Source organism: Micropterus salmoides, unplaced genomic scaffold (assembly GCF_014851395.1).
Source record: "Micropterus salmoides isolate LMB-PRFRI ecotype aquatic unplaced genomic scaffold, ASM1485139v1 Ms_hic_scaffold_12, whole genome shotgun sequence".
NCBI lineage: Eukaryota > Metazoa > Chordata > Actinopteri > Centrarchiformes > Centrarchidae > Micropterus > Micropterus salmoides.
The window spans coordinates 6603414-6622876 of record NW_024040263.1 but is presented as its reverse complement, the minus strand read 5'-3'; the positions used below and the strand labels follow the sequence as shown (position 1 = coordinate 6622876).

Below are 19463 nucleotides of genomic sequence, written 5' to 3'. Positions count from 1 at the left end.
TATGAGCTGCGATGTTCCAGGTGAGCTAGTGCTGTGTGAAGAACAGTGTTGATGGCATCTTCAGTTGACCTATTTGCTCTGTAAGCATATTGGTGTTGGTCCAGAGTGGGAGGGAGAGAGAATTTAATGTGCTTTAAGACAAGCTTCTCTAAGCACTTCTACATCACTTCTACTAACTCAGTAGAAGTAAGAGCCACAGGTCTGTAGTCATTTAGGCTCCTGATAGGGATTTTCTTGGGTACTGGGACAATGGTGGCAGATTTAAAGCATTTAGGAACAGTGCATGTAGACAGAGATAGGTTAAAGATGTTTGTGTATACCTCTGCCAGCTGGTCTGCACAGTCCCTAAGAACCATCCCCGTTATGCCGTCGGGGCCAGCCGCCTTCCTGGGGTTCACACCAAGGAGCACTCTTCTGACATTCTCTGTGGTCACAGTAAGTGGCAGGTCATTAATAGCTGTCAGTAGAGCAGGTCCTTTCTGCATCTCATTCATCTCAAAATGGGCAAAGAAGTGGTTGAGCTTTTCAGCAAGCAGGTCGCTACTGGTGTTGGTTAATGGATCCTTGCTGCCCTTGTAGTTGGTGAGATGCTGGATACCTTGCCAGACACGCCAGGGATCCCTTGTGCTGAGGTGTCCCTCAATCTTCCTCCCATAAGCTGATTTTGCGTCTTTTATGCCTCTCTTTAGGTTGGATCTTGCCACGCTGTACATTTCCTTATTTCCAGACCTAAAGGCTATATCCTGGTTCCTCATCAGCGGCTTGACATCCTGGTCATCCATGGTTTATTGTTCTGATAACTTAAGGACAGGACAAAATAAGTTCACAGCTACAGTAGTTGCTGACTTTGACTTTTTAAAATGTGAAGCATTATTACAGATTGAACTTAGCAATCATATAAAGTACATGGTTAAAATCAGATTCACTTTGATCAGCTAAAACATTTTTTTAAAGATATTTTATTTTAGCCTTTATTTGGATTATACAGAGAAGCAGAAGACGAGGGAGTGAGATAGGGGACGATCTGCAGCGTCCACAGGCTGTAACCAAACCCAGGCAGCTGCAATAAGGACTCTGCCTTGAACACAGGGCCATTGCTCTTTCAACTGAGCTAATTGCACCCCATCCACAATGTTACTATGCTGCTTACATTAATGTAATATTAGTAATAAAAAATATTTAATGCATGTTAGTTTTCACCTCTCTGTAAGGTAGCATTCCCCATAATAAGTGACTCTTTAAAAATAAATCACTCACAATATGTTTCACTGGTTTCAACAGTGCCTCTAGAGTAGGTCACTAGTAGTTGGACCGCGGTCCGGATCCGGACCCAGCCGCCGTCCTCTCCGGACCGCCGACCTACAGCCCATTTATTATTGAGACTTACTACCTCGTGACGGAGCGTTTCTATTTTAACCCGCGCAGCTTTTCTAGCATTTACTGTACTGGTTTAGAGGACCAGGAAACTCACAGACCAATCACATGTGCTCCAATCGTCTCATGTGACGCTGCTCAGCCAATCAAATCTGTGCATACCGATGCTTGCGAGTCGAGTCCGCGAGATTCACCAGAGACGTTTTGGAAACCCACCCGAATTGAGGAGACGAAAGATAAAAGAGATTTCACATGACTTTTAATCAAGAATGTACTGATTTTTACATGTACATTCCTCCCACGGGCAGTTCAAAACCAGAATATCTCAGATCTCCAATATGCTAGCTGGAGCTCACGTTTCTCACTGAACAACAGAAAGTAGGAAAGTGGTAGCTCTGTAAGAGGAAATGAAAGAGAAGAGGAGGCATTACAGCTGTTCATTTGTTATGATGTGTTGAGTGTTTATTATAAAATTGGTTAAGACTACACTTCATCACTTCAAGCTACACTTTTTATTAAATTTTTTCTAAAAATTAGGCACTTTAATTTAGTTTACTTAAATTTAGAATTTATTATTTGAATAGTTATTATTTATTATCCTTCCAGTTTGATGTGAAAACTGACTGAAATATTATTTGATTTGACAGTCCGTTGTTGACTAAAAACATGTGTTGATACAACTATAGGTTACAGTACTGAATGATAACGCAAGTTCGTCGTTTTGATGTTCCGGACCTTTTCGAAATCTAATTGAATACCCCTGCTCTAGAGCATCAAGGGGTTCATTGTCTTGCTCGGGGACACAGTGGGAATTGAACCCAGGTCAACCACACCACAGGCAAGCATCTTATCTATACGCCATCACCACCCACACAACCCACATAACCCACAGACACATTTTACATTGCAAAAAATCATTAAGAGGCCTACTGAGTCGGACTGTCACTTTACAATCACAGGTCCATGAGTTGCCTAAACTATGTCTAATCTGTTCGATTAATATTTTCATCTTCCATTATTGCCATCGGCATTTAGTCCCGTTAGGTTACAGCTGAATAAACAGGCCTGTAGCTATTGAAAATGAATAACAGGCTATAGGAAAATTCCAGCACTTTATCATTCATTAAAGAAATTCCATCTCTATCTATGTTTTTTTTACTCACAAACTATAAATATTCTCACCTTGCTTTTCCATTCAGTCTTCCAATGACTGGAAGGCTGCATCTGGGTAATGTCTAGTCAGACTAAATGTGACATGAGGTTGACCAAGCAACAGAAAAATCAGAAATTGTTGTGCTCAAATCTTAAAGTGACCTGCCCCATCGACATCCTGGATCAAGCACTGGACGGACAGACTATGTTCCGAGCTGACAGAGCCAAAGAATCCAGCAAGATAAGAGGAAGAGGACTCTGTGTTTACATCGATGCTTAGTGCTTAAATACTGTTTCCCAAATGTTAGACTTTTATTTGGTGATAAAAAACATTTTATCATTTACTGCTGTTTACATCACCCAGACACAAAGTAAAAAATTCACTGCCCGAATAATTTCCTGTGTGAATATGTGTATGCATACAGTATATAAATAACATATAGCCTAACTACTTTTTAGTTTTTATTTGTTTAATATGTTACCCTATTGTAATATACAGTGAATCATTTGTTAAGATTTTTAAGGTTGACTCTGCAAAATTAAAAGGTCTTGCAAGGTAAAGTGCAAAGAGTAGGCTAAATGTATAGCCAGCAAAAACACAATGAATTTGTGAAATACATTGTTTAACTACAATTTAATTGTTTCCACAGTTGGTAGTGAAAATGATGAAGAGAGAGATCTATGATGTCCTTCATTTTTGTTGTAACTTTTGGACCTCCCCTAATTTAACTGTTGTTCTACCCTCTGCCTCCCACTTAAAAATAATCTAGACCCGCCCCTGAGTCAGCTGTCCGTCCTTCTTCTCTTGTTTTATAACAGGTGTCACACCTGTCCTCTCCGTCTGCCTTCCGAGCTTCATCTGACAGAGGCGTCTCACATCACCGAATCTCTTTCAGTTTATCGTTGAAACATTCAGGGGGAAAAAAATCAGCAGCATCAGCCAGGTGAGCTGGGACAGCCAGGGTCTACCTGTCGACACAAGGCTGTCATGTCTGGTTTACGGAAGTTTGACAGCTACGCCACTCAAGCTAGACTGGAGAGTAGATCAGGCACCGGATAAAAACTAGAACGATCATTGCGGAATTAATTAGGCTACAGGTCTTTAGAGAGAGTTCGGTATTTGTCACGTTTCGTTGTTTAACAATTTTGTTTCTCTCTTGAACAGACTTTCTTCTTACCGCCGAACAAACCTCCAAGACTGTCAAAATGGTGAGTAATTTTCATTTCATAGGCTAAGATACAGGTTTCATCTGTTAACCTAAAGAACAGAATCTAAAGACAAATTTTATTTAAGACAGATGCCTAAAATAATCTATTCCAAGAGTAGCCTTAGCCTATTTGGAAAAATCCGTTATGATTCAGTAGTTTTACGGAATCAGTTCTCTTTGTCAGAGTTTTGCACAAGTTGAACATTTCCATAGGAAAATGTGATTATAGCCTATTAATTTTAATCGGTTGAATCTGGGGCTGTGCGCCAGACATCTCCTTAGCAAATGCAGTGAAAAGATCATAACCAACCTGTCTGTGCAGCCAAAGCCAGATAGAGCACATTCCTCACTTTGAACGATCTTAAATGTTGTCACTTCATCAGTGAGCCACACCTTTGCACTGACTGTTATGTTCAGGGCACTGTATTTTCTTGTTAGGGAGTGTCTAATGAGTGGAGCATTGTTAGAGAAAGGAGCCTTTTAACAAAAATCAATCTTAAAGTAAATGTTTTTCCAGCCATGAATATGTGTGCTGTTTTAAACACTTTTTCCACATTCAGGGAATTTATTAGCCTGGTAATCAGACTGAAGTGCCATTTTGTTTCATTTCATCTTATATATTCAAATATGTAAACATGGAGGTGGCAGTTCAAAGGCAAAAACAATAATGTGGGAACCTGGTTAAGAAATGAGAGTGTAAGTGGTTTGTTGTGTGACGCCCCTCCCACTATTTGGAGGTTGTCCTGCCAACCTGGGCAGTCAAATTGCTGAATTGGTAGGGTCCTTAGCTGATTGTTCACCCATGTATTCAGTCCAGTCTCTTCCTTTCTGCAGGACACATCCATGCTGTCGCATCTTCTTTGCACTAAGTTTAATCAATTTTACTTGTTTTATACCTTGCGTGGGCTCCCTCTTTGTCATATTCCCAGAGCCAGTTTGTGACAGTTGTGAGAGCTTGTGTGCACATTTCCATGTACTTTTTGGAGCTGTAGTCTGTAAGTTAAGTAAGTACATCTAAAGGGGAACAGTGTTTGATGAGCCGATGCACATAACAAATCTGAGATACAGTGTTTTATACATAGACTGTATATAAGAAGTGGATCATCATGACATCACCCCTTGGTTTGTGGACTGCTGTTGTGAAGCCTCGAGTTTGAGAAAGGTCCAGTTGCAGCCCACAGACAAACCAGACAAATGTGGCGGAAGTTGACGGAAGTGGAACTTCCATATATGGTTTGTCCCACAAGCCACCGCGCACAAATTAGTTAAAATAGCGCAATAATAATAATAAAGCAATGTTTCAATTCACACATCTGCTGTGTTGGCTGCAGTGGTCTGTGTGACTGGACCTGGGGGAGGTAACCGGAGCTAGCTGGCTAACTATTACTGACTGTCCTGTGAGCCTCCGCTAACGTTACCGCAACTATATATTGACACCCGCCGGCACCATGGTTTGAACACATTTTCGATTCGCCGTCAATTTTCGTCAGACTGCCGATATTCGACATCTACACAGTTGATTTCTCACCTCAAAACTTTTCAGAAGTGTATTTAAAGTTCGTTTGTTGGCCTCTAAAGAATAAAACGGTTAACATCAGGATCTATACTGTACGTGAGCCGAGATTAACATCATCATGTTTTGTGTGCGGTGTCTTCTGGGACAAACCATATTTGGAAGGTCAACTTCCATCAGGTCTGTGGCTGCAGCTGGATATACTTGTCGAGTTTGGCCGATAGGGTGCCGCCAAGTTGATCTTTTGCAACCAGCGGCACCGGACGTGACCATATTTGGACGAGACAGTGGAGCTAACTGCTGTGTGTGGAGCTAGCTAGCTTGCTTAGCTAGGTGCATCTGTAATTCACGTTAACTGTCATTTTAACAGGGCTGACAATTTTATGTAGCGAACAACAGTCTTAAAACTAAATGTACTTAACAGAGAAGGTGAACATCCAACTCCTAAACGCTAGGACGCTAAATTTACACAGTGCCGTGGGTATTAGTCGCTCTAGCCTGATTGACAGGTCACCATGGTAATGACTTGTCAATCATAGATAATCCCACCCTGAAGCATACTCTGCTTTATGGTCTATTTTCCTCTAAATGGGACCATAATTTACTAAATGAACATCATGTTGTATTGAAGAAGATGTGAAACTAGCGATTGAGACCATAAACTCATTAGGAAAATGTTGTAATTATTCAGGTGAGAAGTATCATTTTAAGGTCATTAAAGTCATTTAAACATGACTAGAGATAATTTGCAATGCTTTGGCTCTTACTTACTTATCTTATTAAGAAGGTATAAATGCATACAAAAAAAAAATTAGTGACCAATTTATCACATGCAAATAATGTTAATGTGCTTATAGTAACATAAATGAAGAGTTTTTATTGATCAAACAACAACAAGAAGACAGTTAGGAGCTATTTACAATTAATGACTGTAAAAATTTAGCGAAATCCAGTACAAGAGATTTTGCTTTAGTTAGAGAGAATAAAATTAGGTTGTTTTGAGAGTTTAAGCTTGCTGAGACTTCCGACAAGGCAAAGGTCATGGGGAACATGGCGATTGAAGTCCAATATTATGGGAACACTTCAATTAAGGTTTTTGTATTATTGTCAGGTTCCTAGCATGGTGTTATGATGGAAGTTGTCAGTGTGCAAGTCCCATTAAAAATAATCTGCTGTAGGTATTATGGGTTCTGTGCAGTATTTTGTACTGTGTCATCTGTATATCACAGTTGGAAGAACATTTCAAAGTTCAGCATAGAGGTCCAGAATAAGGGGATATCGGCTGCCCTACATAAAATACATAAAATACATAACTTTACATACACTTTACACTTTACATAACAAATTTACCACTGAAAAATCCTCTTATGCCCATTTCTTCCATGTTGTAGGCCAGCAGAGGAACTGTGAAAGCCAGTGGAAACTTCAATGCCAAGGCAGATGCTGAGGTCTTGCACAAGGCCATGAAAGGGCTGGGTAAGGATGCTTGTGTGTATGCACATTGGCCATCAGCACAGTGTCATCTGATATGTTAAAGGTCAGTTAGTTGTACAAATCCAACATACCAATGAGAGATCGTTTTTTGTGGAGTTCCTCTCTAAACAATAACTGTTGGGGGCTTCACCCAGACGGCAGTGAGTCATAAACGTGAGCAGAGTTGACACTTGAGTCATTGTGAGCAAACACAGCTGTTGACCTCGACTGAAGGCTGTAATAACGTGGGTAAAATAAGTCCACCTAGACATAGCGTGTTCATTGTTATGTAATATGTATAGCTTGTGAGAATAGTTATAAACAAACAATTGCTGCTTGGGTGAGTAACCATGGTGCTTGTTTGTCAAAGGGACCAACGAGGCTGCCATCTTGCAGCTGGTGACTGCTCGCAGCAACCCCCAGAGGCAGCAGATCAAGGCCGCCTACAAAACTCAGTTTGGAAAGGTTGGACTTCCTTAACAGCAGTTAAACCACGTGGCCCTACATATAACAACTTAAAAAGACCTCACTGTGCTTCAAACGAACCACTGTGCAACGTGTTGTCCAACCACATTTAAAGGCATAATGTTTGATGGTCTGAATGGCCACACTTGTCGTTGTAGCCGCCTCCTGGCTAAATCTCACAGATTTTTTTCCAAGAATTCACTGTCTTTTGCGTGTCTTTGTAGTCTTGACATAATTAATTGTGCAAATAGGAATAAGGGCGCACACTTTTAGTGTTAGGGATAGGTTAGTCAGATTGTGATTGTTGTGGGGCATCAGAAAGAATTTGTAGGGACATTTAATCCAGTCTGTGCACACATCTTGGTCAACAGAGAAAATAATACAGAATAAAAATGAAATCAAACTGCATCAAAAATTACAACAATTGTTTCTATTTTGTATAAGAATTATTGAAACAAAGTGGATTGTTATGATTAAATCAACTTACAAGCAAATAGGCCAACAATCCTATTGTAAAATGGTTAGCATCTGCATCTCTAGGTAATTTTCTAACACACAATTAGCTCTATTTTGTTATAAGGATAGAGCCAGGTTAGCTGCTCCCCCCCCCCCCCCCCCCCGCCACCATTTCCAGTCTTCATGTTAAGCTAAGCTATCTGCTGGCTCCAGCTTGATATTTATGGTACAGACATAAGCATGTCTCTCCAAGAAAGCAAATAAACATATTTCCCAAAAGGTTGAATTATTCCTTTTTAATATAAGCTGAGCAGAAACTGCCACTGTACAGGCAATAATTACCTCCCAACATGATTAGATGTTGCTTATTTAACCAGTGCCCTTTAAAACCTTTCATAATATTTGGGCATTCTCTTCTCAGAAGCACATCAAAAATATGATAAGACCTTGAGAGAAGAGTTTAAAACCTGACGCCTTTCACACCTCCGCACACCTTGCCAGTTACTGCAAAAATTAGCCGTACTTGCCTGATTGTTGGACCCCACAAATCCGCTGTCTGTTTCAGAAGCTGTTAGATGATCTGACAAGCACTTTGTTTGAAGCATACTGGGGCCTTTAAACCCAAAGAGACATTACACAATATCAATGCTCCAACTTGACTGGGTCAAACCATTACCGTCAGTACGGTAAAGATGATCACCAGATAATCAAAACATATGACATGACAGGATTATTCACAACCATAGAAAATAATCCGGCCATACATGACAACCATAAAATTGCATAACGTTACAGTGTAGTCACACACTGGATTTATGCTGCATCAGAACTAATTAAAGTACAAAATGTATCTTCATGTCAGGATCTGATACATGTCCTGAAGGGAGAGCTGGGTGATAAATTTGAGACCCTGATCGTGGCTCTGATGACCCCACCCATCACTTATGATGTGACATCCCTCCACCACGCCATCAAGGTAGGTGCTGCAGTTGCCAGATATTTCTAAATAGAGACATACATTTAAGCAGTCAGAGTAGCTGGATACTCAAATGTCGTTTCATCACATTTCCATATTTGACCTGTAGGGGGCAGGAACAGATGAAAAGGTCCTGGTGGAGATCCTCGCCTCCAGAACACCTCAGCAGGTGAAGGACATCGTCGCTGCTTATAAACAAGGTAATATGCAAACACACACACTCAAATACTACCTGCTACACCCATCTTAAAAAAGGATATTAAGAGCATGCTGTACAAATTCTATGTTTACATGCAGTTTAATTGGTCTATTGCTTGAAAATGCCCAGTTATGGTATTTAGTCCAAGAAGACAGGACACTGTAGTCCACAATCTTCATGTTTTTTCCTCTACTTAAAAAATCCTTTTTTAAAAATACAAAATTTAACATGGTTACAACATGTAATAAACAGCCCTAAGCTGCCATACATTTTATGATTCTGTTTTCCTATGAGAATGGGATATTTTTCTCTATCTTGAGAACAAAATGAAAGTCTAGTACAGGGGTTGGCGAGTAAGTTTGGCATCAGGCAATTATTTTTAGGATGTTAGTGGTTGTCAATGTTAACTCAGTTTGTAAAGTAAAGGACACCAAATCTAAGGATTGTGTATTTGATGTGTGTTATTTTATCCTCTTCAATAAATCAATCATGAAAACAATTTCAAAATAAGCAGGACCCTGTGATTGGTCCACATCCATCAACCTCTAACCCGAAGGCTATTTCAGAGGTGTGTCAAGCACCTTTGAGCACTTGGATTGGATTCCCCTGAAGGAGTAGCAATGAGTACAATTTCCTCTGCCTGGGGATGCCGAGGAAATGTAAATAATCGTCCATAGGTGGATGTATGAGGACCAATATCTGCGACGCACACACTTCAGCACATGCTTATTGTAAGCAGTATCTTCATATTTACTAAAAACATTCACCCAATGATTGGATCAAACACACAACTCTCAGATTGAGAGATCACAAGAGAATATCCCTTTATCACGGGACAACAACATTCGTTATCTCGAAAAAACGGATGTTATCACTGAAAAATGGAGTAAATACAAATGTATGAATGTATGGCAGCTCAGGGCTTCCATGTTTAGTTTGGGTTTCTCATGGACAGATTTTTCCTGTAAAAATGTAATTGCTGTAGATTACAGCTGGGGGAACCTTCTTCACGATCCGGGCTAAAATAAAAACAGCCTGTGTGTTTTGTGTCTACCTCAGAGTACGATCATGACCTGGAGAAGGACATATGTGGTGAAACTTCAGGTCACTTCCAGAATCTTCTGGTTATTCTGCTGCAGGTATATATCCTCATTTCCTTTCCTGATATCTTGTCTCTTCTCCTCTCAATCCTTGTTTCTTCCCTTCTGTTCTCTCTTGTATTCTTGTCTCCTCTTAATCCCTATTTCCTGAGGACAATCAAAATCTGACTAATCTCCTCTCTAACAGAGATGTTTTGTGTCTCGTCAGGCAAACAGGCAGGCGGGGATCCAGCAGGAAAATATCCAGAGTGATGCTGAGGTGAGTCGTTTGTTGCTGGTCAATTATTATTTCTTCTCTTCACCATGAATGGTGTCTCTGTCTCCTTGTCTGAAAGCGTGACTGTCATGTGTTTGTAGACAGGGGCTTGTCTTATGTTGACCTCTAGTGGAGGGAGTCAGTCACAATTTTCTTATGATATACCTTTATGAATTTTAGAGAAGTGAAAAGAAACACACTGTAAAGGGGAATGTACGGGGAAAACTATGGTCTTCCCTACACAATGTTGAATGCGTTCTGATTTAGGAAAGCATCTGTATGAAAATGAGCCATCTCCAGTACTGAGGATACTTTGCTGTTACTTGGTTGGTTAGACTTTCAATCATATTATTGCAGAGAAATTTGATCTGTCATAAAGTATAGTGAGGCTCTGAGAGAGCTCAATCTGCACATTCCTCTTCAGCCCATATTAAGTTTAGTAAAAGAAGACAATCCAAAGTAAGGAAGCTGATATGAGGCAATATACATATCTCAGAGTATTTCAGAAGTCGCAGGATGATTAATGAAGGCAAAAAGAACATATTCTACTGCTACACATTTTTTTTTCATACTTTCTTCTATTTGCTTTTTCCTTGTGGAAAAACTAAAAAGTTCACCTCTTTAGGCCTCTAAAAGTATTTCAAATTATACAAGTGAAAAATCTGTCTTTGGTTGAAATGAATCATGACTTGTAGATAAATGCAATCAGGGTAGAAGGGTCACAAGTAGAGCTAGTTTTGTATTAAGGTGCCACAACATAAAAAAGTTGGCAACACTGTATTAAACTGATGTTGGCAAAGCTACAACTCGTTGATCATTATTTATGGTTGTATTAGATTTAGTTAATTTTTTGCACACATGTGACCAAGAACTTTGTGTTACATATTATTTTTCTGAGTTGAGATGCAGGTGATGCCACTATTTTAAATCAAACTTTTAACAGGTTGTGTGGTGGTATCAGTTTCATAAAGAAAAGAAGTAATACCACTCTGAGAAAATACATACAAGGAAAAGTCCTGCATTTAAAAAATGACTTAAGTAAAAGTACAATTACTATACTTTTAAATATAAAGTTTCAAAAGAAAATGCATTAGTTTTGCAGAATGGCCTCTTTCAGAGTGTGCATTCTATACATTATAGAGGATTATTGTAATATTGCTGATTCATTAGCATGAGGTGAAGCTAGTTTTAATTATATAGTTATCTATAACAAGTTGATATGTTTTCAAATCTCACTATGCAAAGGCTTTAGTAACTACAGCAATGTAATAAATATAGTGATGTAAAAATAAATATGAAATATAGTAGAGTAGAAGTACAATGTAGCATAAAATGGAAATACCTTGAAATTGTACTTATGTATTTGAGTAAATGTTCTGAGTTACTTCCCACCACTGACTTGTACCATTTGTTTCTGTGGTCATAGGCCCTCTTCAAGGCAGGAGAGCAGAAGTTCGGCACTGATGAAGAATCATTATCACCATCCTGGGAAGCCGCAGTGCAGAACATCTCAGGAAAGGTTTGTCTGTGTCTGAGAATTGAGGATTGCAGCAACAATTTGAGAGCAGCTGTAATTATTTTGTAACTTCACACAATCACTACACTCATTCTGAATTGTGTGTTTAGTATTTGATGCTTACCTGAAGTTGTCTAAACATGAGATCGAGGAGAGCATCAAGAGGGAAACATCAGGAGGACTGGAAGATCTGCTTCTCGCTGTCGGTATGAAACTACAAAGCTCCATACTGCAGACTGGCGCTGTTGTCAGTTTTGAGAGAAGATTACTTTGAATGACTAATACTGACAAATGTTGTAATTATTCAGGTGAGAAGTATCATTTTAAGGTCATTAAAGTCATTTAAACATGACTAGAGATAATTTGCAATGCTTTGGCTCTTACTTATCTTATTAAGAAGGTAAGCATACAAAAAAAAAATTAGTGACCAATTAATGCAAAAATGTTAATGTGCTTATAGTAACATAAAAAGTTTTAAAATACCAACAACAACAAGACAGTTAGGAGCTATTTACAATTAATGACTGTAAAAATTTAGCGAAATCCAGTACAAGAGATTTTGCTTTAGTTAGAGAGAATAAAATTAGGTTGTTTTGAGAGTTTAAGCTTGCTGAGACTTCCGACAAGGCAAAGGTCATGGGGAACATGGCGATTGAAGTCCAATATTATGGGAACACTTCAATTAAGGTTTTTGTATTATTGTCAGGTTCCTAGCATGGTGTTATGATGGAAGTTGTCAGTGTGCAAGTCCCATTAAAAATAATCTGCTGTAGGTATTATGGGTTCTGTGCAGTATTTTGTACTGTGTCATCTGTATATCACAGTTGGAAGAACATTTCAAAGTTCAGCATAGAGGTCCAGAATAAGGGGATATCGGCTGCCCTACATAAAATACATAAAATACATAACTTTACATACACTTTACACTTTACATAACAAATTTACCACTGAAAAATCCTCTTATGCCCATTTCTTCCATGTTGTAGGCCAGCAGAGGAACTGTGAAAGCCAGTGGAAACTTCAATGCCAAGGCAGATGCTGAGGTCTTGCACAAGGCCATGAAAGGGCTGGGTAAGGATGCTTGTGGTATGCACATTGGCCATCAGCACAGTGTCATCTGATATGTTAAAGGTCAGTTAGTTGTACAAATCCAACATACCAATGAGAGATCGTTTTTTGTGGAGTTCCTCTCTAAACAATAACTGTTGGGGGCTTCACCCAGACGGCAGTGAGTCATAAACGTGAGCAGAGTTGACACTTGAGTCATTGTGAGCAAACACAGCTGTTGACCTCGACTGAAGGCTGTAATAACGTGGGTAAAATAAGTCCACCTAGACATAGCGTGTTCATTGTTATGTAATATGTATAGCTTGTGAGAATAGTTATAAACAAACAATTGCTGCTTGGGTGAGTAACCATGGTGCTTGTTTGTCAAAGGGACCAACGAGGCTGCCATCTTGCAGCTGGTGACTGCTCGCAGCAACCCCCAGAGGCAGCAGATCAAGGCCGCCTACAAAACTCAGTTTGGAAAGGTTGGACTTCCTTAACAGCAGTTAAACCACGTGGCCCTACATATAACAACTTAAAAAGACCTCACTGTGCTTCAAACGAACCACTGTGCAACGTGTTGTCCAACCACATTTAAAGGCATAATGTTTGATGGTCTGAATGGCCACACTTGTCGTTGTAGCCGCCTCCTGGCTAAATCTCACAGATTTTTTTCCAAGAATTCACTGTCTTTTGCGTGTCTTTGTAGTCTTGACATAATTAATTGTGCAAATAGGAATAAGGGCGCACACTTTTAGTGTTAGGGATAGGTTAGTCAGATTGTGATTGTTGTGGGGCATCAGAAAGAATAGCTAGGGGCATTTTATCTAGTCTGTACACAATCAACAAAGTAATAAATACAGAATAAAAATGAACTGCAATATACAATTAAATCAACTTACAAGCAAATAGGCCAACAATCTTATTGTAAAATGGTTAGCATCTGCCTTTTTAGCTCATTTTCTAACACACAATTAGGTAAAGCCACACATGACAACAGCGTAACATTACACAGTAGTCACACACTGTATTTATGCTGCACCAGAACTAATTAAAGTAGGCTACATAATGTATGTTCACGTCAGGATCTGATACATGATCTGAAGGGAGAGCTGGGAGGCACATTTGAGACCCTGATCTTGGCACTGATGACCCCACCCATCACTTATGATGTGACATCCCTCCACCACGCCATCAAGGTAGGTGCTGCAGTTGCCAGATATTTCTAAATAGAGACATACATTTAAGCAGTCAGAGCAGCTGGATACTCAAACGTCATTTCATCACGTTTCCATATTTGACCTGTAGGGGGCAGGAACAGATGAAAATATCCTGGTGGAGATCCTCGCCTCCAGAACACCTCAGCAGGTGAAGGACATCGTTACTGCTTATAAACAAGGTAAAAACGCACACACACACACACACACATACACATACACATACATATACATTCATACATTTTATATATTCCATTTTACTGTGATAATGGGATATTTTTCTCGATAACAAAATGGAAGTGTAGTACAGGGGTTGGCAAGTAAGTTTGGCATCCGGCAAATATTTTTAGGATGTTAATTGGGTGAATATGTGTTTGTTTTGTCCTCTTCAACAAATGAATTATGAGACTGTTTCACATGTGGAGAGTGGAGTGTGTGATTGGTCCACATCCATGAACTTCTCACATTTCCCGAAGGCTATTTCAGAGGCCTGTCAAGCACCTTTGAAAGGTTCTGAAGGACATTCAAAAGAGTCTGTGGCTTGCATTACACACCTCTTAAATAGCTGTCGGGAAATGTGAGATTGGATTCCCCTGAGTGAGTAGCGGAGGAATTTCCTCTGCCTGGGGATGCCGGGGAAATGTAAATAAGCGTCCATAGATTGATGGATGTGGCCCAATGTCCGCGACACACACACTCCACCACATACTTATTTTAAGTATGTGAAACATTAATGACTTTTTTGAAGCGGGTAAAAAAACATTCACCCAATGTTTGGATCAAACGGATTGAGAGTTCAGTGCTCTGCTGACTGAGATTGCTGACCCCTGTACTAGTCTTTCATTTTGTTATCTTGAGATCACAAGAAAATATTCCATTATCTCAGGAAAACAACATTCGTTATCTCGGGATCCCAAGAAAATTATCTTCTTATTATGGAAAAATGGAGTAAATAAAAATGTCTGAATGTATGGCTGCTTAGGGCTTCCGTGGATAAACTTAGTCAGTTCAGATAAAGCACAGCTTTATCGAAAATCACTTTACGTGTACGCAGACTGTAGTATAGTTTTATTTGTTATTCTGCTGTATGTGTGTGTATAGCCTAAATAGTGGGACAGTATTGAAGTGTTCTACTATCTACTCTTTTAGGCATGTATGTCATTTTTCATTTAGTTTGGGTTCCTCATGGACAGATGTTTCCTGTAAAAATATAATTGCTGTAGATTACAGAAGTGTGACCAAAAGCTGGGAAACCTTTTTCACGATCCAAAAAACAGCACGTGTGTTTTGTGTCTATCTCAGAGTACGATCAAGACCTGGAGAAGGACATATGTGGTGAAACTTCAGGTCACTTCCAGAATCTTCTGGTTATTCTGCTGCAGGTATGTCTCCTCCTTTCCTCTCCTGGATCCTTGTCTCCTCTCTGTTCCCTCTCCTCTCTAACAGAGATGTTTTGTCTCTCCTCAGGCAAGCAGGCAGACGGGGATCCAGCAGGGAAATATCGACAGTGATGCTGAGGTGAGTCATTTGTTGCTGGTCAGTTACAGTTTTTCTCGATTGCTTAAACACATTTCTTGAAGTTATACCTCTTTTTCTTGAAACTCTAAACACAAATCCACAACTTCTCACCATACTACAAAAACGGTTATTAGTAATGTTGCTTGTGGTTCTCCCGCCGAGTGAGCACCGATGCCGGCTTGTTGAAGGTTTGTAACACCCTTTGCTGCACGATGTGGGACCTTTCTTTCAAATGTGAGTTCTGTGTGTCTCTACTGGTTAACATGTAGGATTTTTAAATTTGGAAATTACACTAACATTTCACCATTCCCAGGTGGTGTGTCGGAGTGGAAGTGGCCCCTACTGTTCCTCTTCCTTCACCTCTTACCCCTCTCCATACTCCTCCTCCTCCTCCTCTTCTTACTGTTCTTCCTCTCTGGTGTCCTCCACCTCTTCCTTCAGAATTCTCTGGATCCATTCCAAAACTGAATGAACTGACTCTGGCCCTTTTATCTATCTACTGAAGCTTCAGATTGGTGTGTTATCAATAATGACTGTGTTTCCACTAGGGATGAAAGGATTACCGGTTCAACGGTAAACCATGGTAAAATTCCCGACGGTTATTATTAACGTGCACATTTTAATTACCATGATAACCGGGTATGGTTAACCGCGCTGTTATAATCTCACGGCAAACACTGTGCAGCAACTCCCAGAAGCAGGCGCGCATGCACAGAATGCAACGTGGGTTTGTTTGGGTCAATGACAACCCTGCGGAGATTTTTCAGTTACTCTGAAGTTTTAGTTTTTATGAGCGCTGAGTGAAACTTGATTGAAGAACATAACATTATAGTGAACGCAGGGTGAGTTAACATTTTGCTTTGGTTTGTCTCTCTGACTTGCTAACAGCATGTAAGTCTATTCGTCCACTGCACATGATTACACGTTTAGTCAACCAACCAGCATATCTAGAAACGCTACAGACTCCTCTGTATTTATGTCAGTTTTTGGGCTCATTACAGTTACTATCACTGTCTTCAAAATATGTATTTGTTTTCATGTAATTGTCCAAGGGGTCATTGTATTTTACCTATATAATATAAAATAAAATATAAAATCTTGATAATGCACACTTGGATGATTTTCATATGTTTACAAAAGGAATTTGCTGTTATTTTATTTTTTATGCAAACAAAATGACAATTGTATTTGTAGTTTTCAATATAAAACTTGTTGAAATGGTTTCAGTGTGTGTATCAGTACATTATAATATTTTTTTGGCACATTTTTACAATACTGTGATAATACTGATAACTGTGATAATTTTGGTCACTATAATCGTGATTTGAAATTTTCATGCCGTTTCATCCCTAGTTTCCACCTGGGTAAGTTGTGTGCCAACTGAGCTCAACCTGTGCTGATTGAGTGAACAATATTGAATGTATTTTCTCAATGACCACATGGTGTAGGCAATGACAAATGAAGGGATTTGTGTGTAGAGTTTATGGAAATGGGTGTGCTTTTTGAAAAATGGAGTTTTTAAATTTTACTTCAAACCCTGGCTATAGATTTTAAGCAATTGAGAAAAACTAATATTTCTTCTCTTCACCATGAATGGTGTGTTTGCCTCACAGTGTGGCTGTGACATGTGTTTGTGGCCAGGGGCTTGTCTTATGTCGCCCTCTAGTGGAGGGAGGCAGTCACAATTTTATAGCTGAAGTTTTTTCACCTCTTTAGGGCTCTAAAAAATAAATAGATAAAGTGTTTAAACTTGTTTGAACTGGTAATTAATTGTAGACAACAGCAATCAGGGATGAAGGGTCACAAAAAGAGCTAGTTTTGTGTTAAGGTGCCACAACAAACTATTAACTATAAACTATTTGGCAAACCTGCAAGTTGTTGATCATTATTTATGGTAGAAGAAGTACAATGTAGCATAGAATGAAAATGCCTTAAAATTGTACTTGAGTAAATGTTCTCCGTTACTTCCCACCTTTGACTTGTAAATTGACTTTGACATGTGACATTGATGCTTTAAAGTCTAGTTTGTTTGCTTTTCTGATTTTGAGGGACAAACAATATGTGATGTGTACCATTTGTTTCTGTGGTCATAGGCCCTCTTCAAGGCAGGAGAGAAGAAGTTCGGCACTGATGAAGAATCATTTATCACCATCCTGGGAAACCGCAGTGCAGAACATCTCAGGAAAGGTTTGTCTGTGTGTCTGAGAATTGAGGATTGCAGCAAGAATTAGAGAGCAGCTGTAATTATTTTTCACACAATTGCCAGACTAATTCTGAAACTGTGTTTCAGTATTTGACGCTTACATGAAGTTGTCTAAACATGAGATGGAAGACAGCATCAAGAGGGAAACATCCGGAAACTTGAGGGATCTGCTTCTCGCTGTCGGTACGAAACTACACAGCTCCATACTACAGACTGGTTCTGTTGTTAGCTTCTAGAGAGTAGCTGACTTTGAATGACTAATACTGACACATTTTCAGTCTTTGCCTGTGCTTTCTCTTTTTCTTTTTAAAGTGAAGTGTGCTCGGAGCGTTCCAGGCTATTTTGCTGAGATCCTATACCATGCGATGAAGGTAAGACAACAAAATATGTCTGAAATGGATAACCAAGTGTAGAACATATTATGTCTAACTACTGTAAAATCTGTTGTAATAACACAAAACATTGCTGCTAAATAAAATACCAAATCTACATCACAGTTGGGGCTTTCAATTTGGAATTTTTAAAACTTATAAATTGTAAATTGTGCTACATAAGAAATGGGGAAATGGTTGGACACTCATTAAGCACAGGTTCCTAAAGTTTGTTTAATTTCCATATGTTTAATATATTCAAATTTCACCAGTTGTTGTTTAAATGAATCAAGCCAGTTAGTTGTTTGGAAACACTACAGCACTTATGATCTTGTTCAAGTAAGACCTGTAAATTATCAATTTTACTTACTCTTAGATACCAATAAAGCCTGAAAACAGATTTCAATGAAATTCCATTAAAAGTTAGTTTTTTTTTTTTTTTTGGTGTTTAACTGGAGAAAAAAACCCTTTCAAAACCCAGTGTACACTACCTGCTCAGCACCAAACAGCAGATACACACATTTAGTGACTATGGTGAACAAAGTGGAGCATTTAGCAACTAAAGAGCCAGACAGAACAGAAACACTCTAAGTGCATAATAATGTTGCTCTGTAACTGTTTGATGTGTAAATAATCAACTGTTGTTGTCTTTGTTTTGTTCACAACAAAAAAAATCAGAGATTGCAGGTTTAACGTATCTAAATTGGTACATGTATCATGAACATGTTTCACAACAGTTGAGAATTGTTGTATTTTAATGCAGATCTGGATCCAGATGCACATGAACCATTTCGAAATATTTACAGAGTTGTGGCGCCTTAGCAGAAGCTTGTTCTCTCAAAATAATTGTTACACATTTATGGGGCATACAGTCATTATAAATATGTGTTTGTTGCAGGGTGCAGGGACTGATGATGCCACCCTGATGAGAGTGATGGTGAGTCGCAGTGAGGTGGACATGTTGGACATCAGAGCTGAGTTCAAGAAGAAGTTTTCCTGCTCGCTGTATTCAATGATCAAGGTACACACACAACATAAATAAACAACAACATGCTTGCAACATGTATGTGTATGTGACAATAAAAGTACCTTTAAATACTTTTTATTCTCTTTTCAAAATAATTGTAACTCAATTATAGTCACTTTTATTATATTTTAATGTGTATTTTTTCAATTTCCTTATGTTGCTTTTAAACTTTTTTTTATAATTCCCTGTTGCTTTTATGTTTTATGTAAAGCACTTTGAATTACCTTGTTGTTGAAATGTACTATACACACATTCTTACATAAGTTTTACACAGCTTTTTTTGACCCCTTTGTTAAATTCTTGGTGTGTTCTTGTTATAGAGTGAAACCAGCGGTGACTACGAGAAGACTTTACTGTTGCTCTGTGGTGGAGATGACTCGTAAACAGTGCAA

At 39.0% G+C, this 19463-nt stretch overlaps 1 pseudogene; it reads left to right on the top strand.

The window, feature by feature from the left end:
- Positions 1 to 3341: 3341 nt before the first annotated feature.
- The window catches only part of LOC119899006, a 30190-nt pseudogene continuing 14068 nt past the window's right edge, over positions 3342 to 19463 (top strand).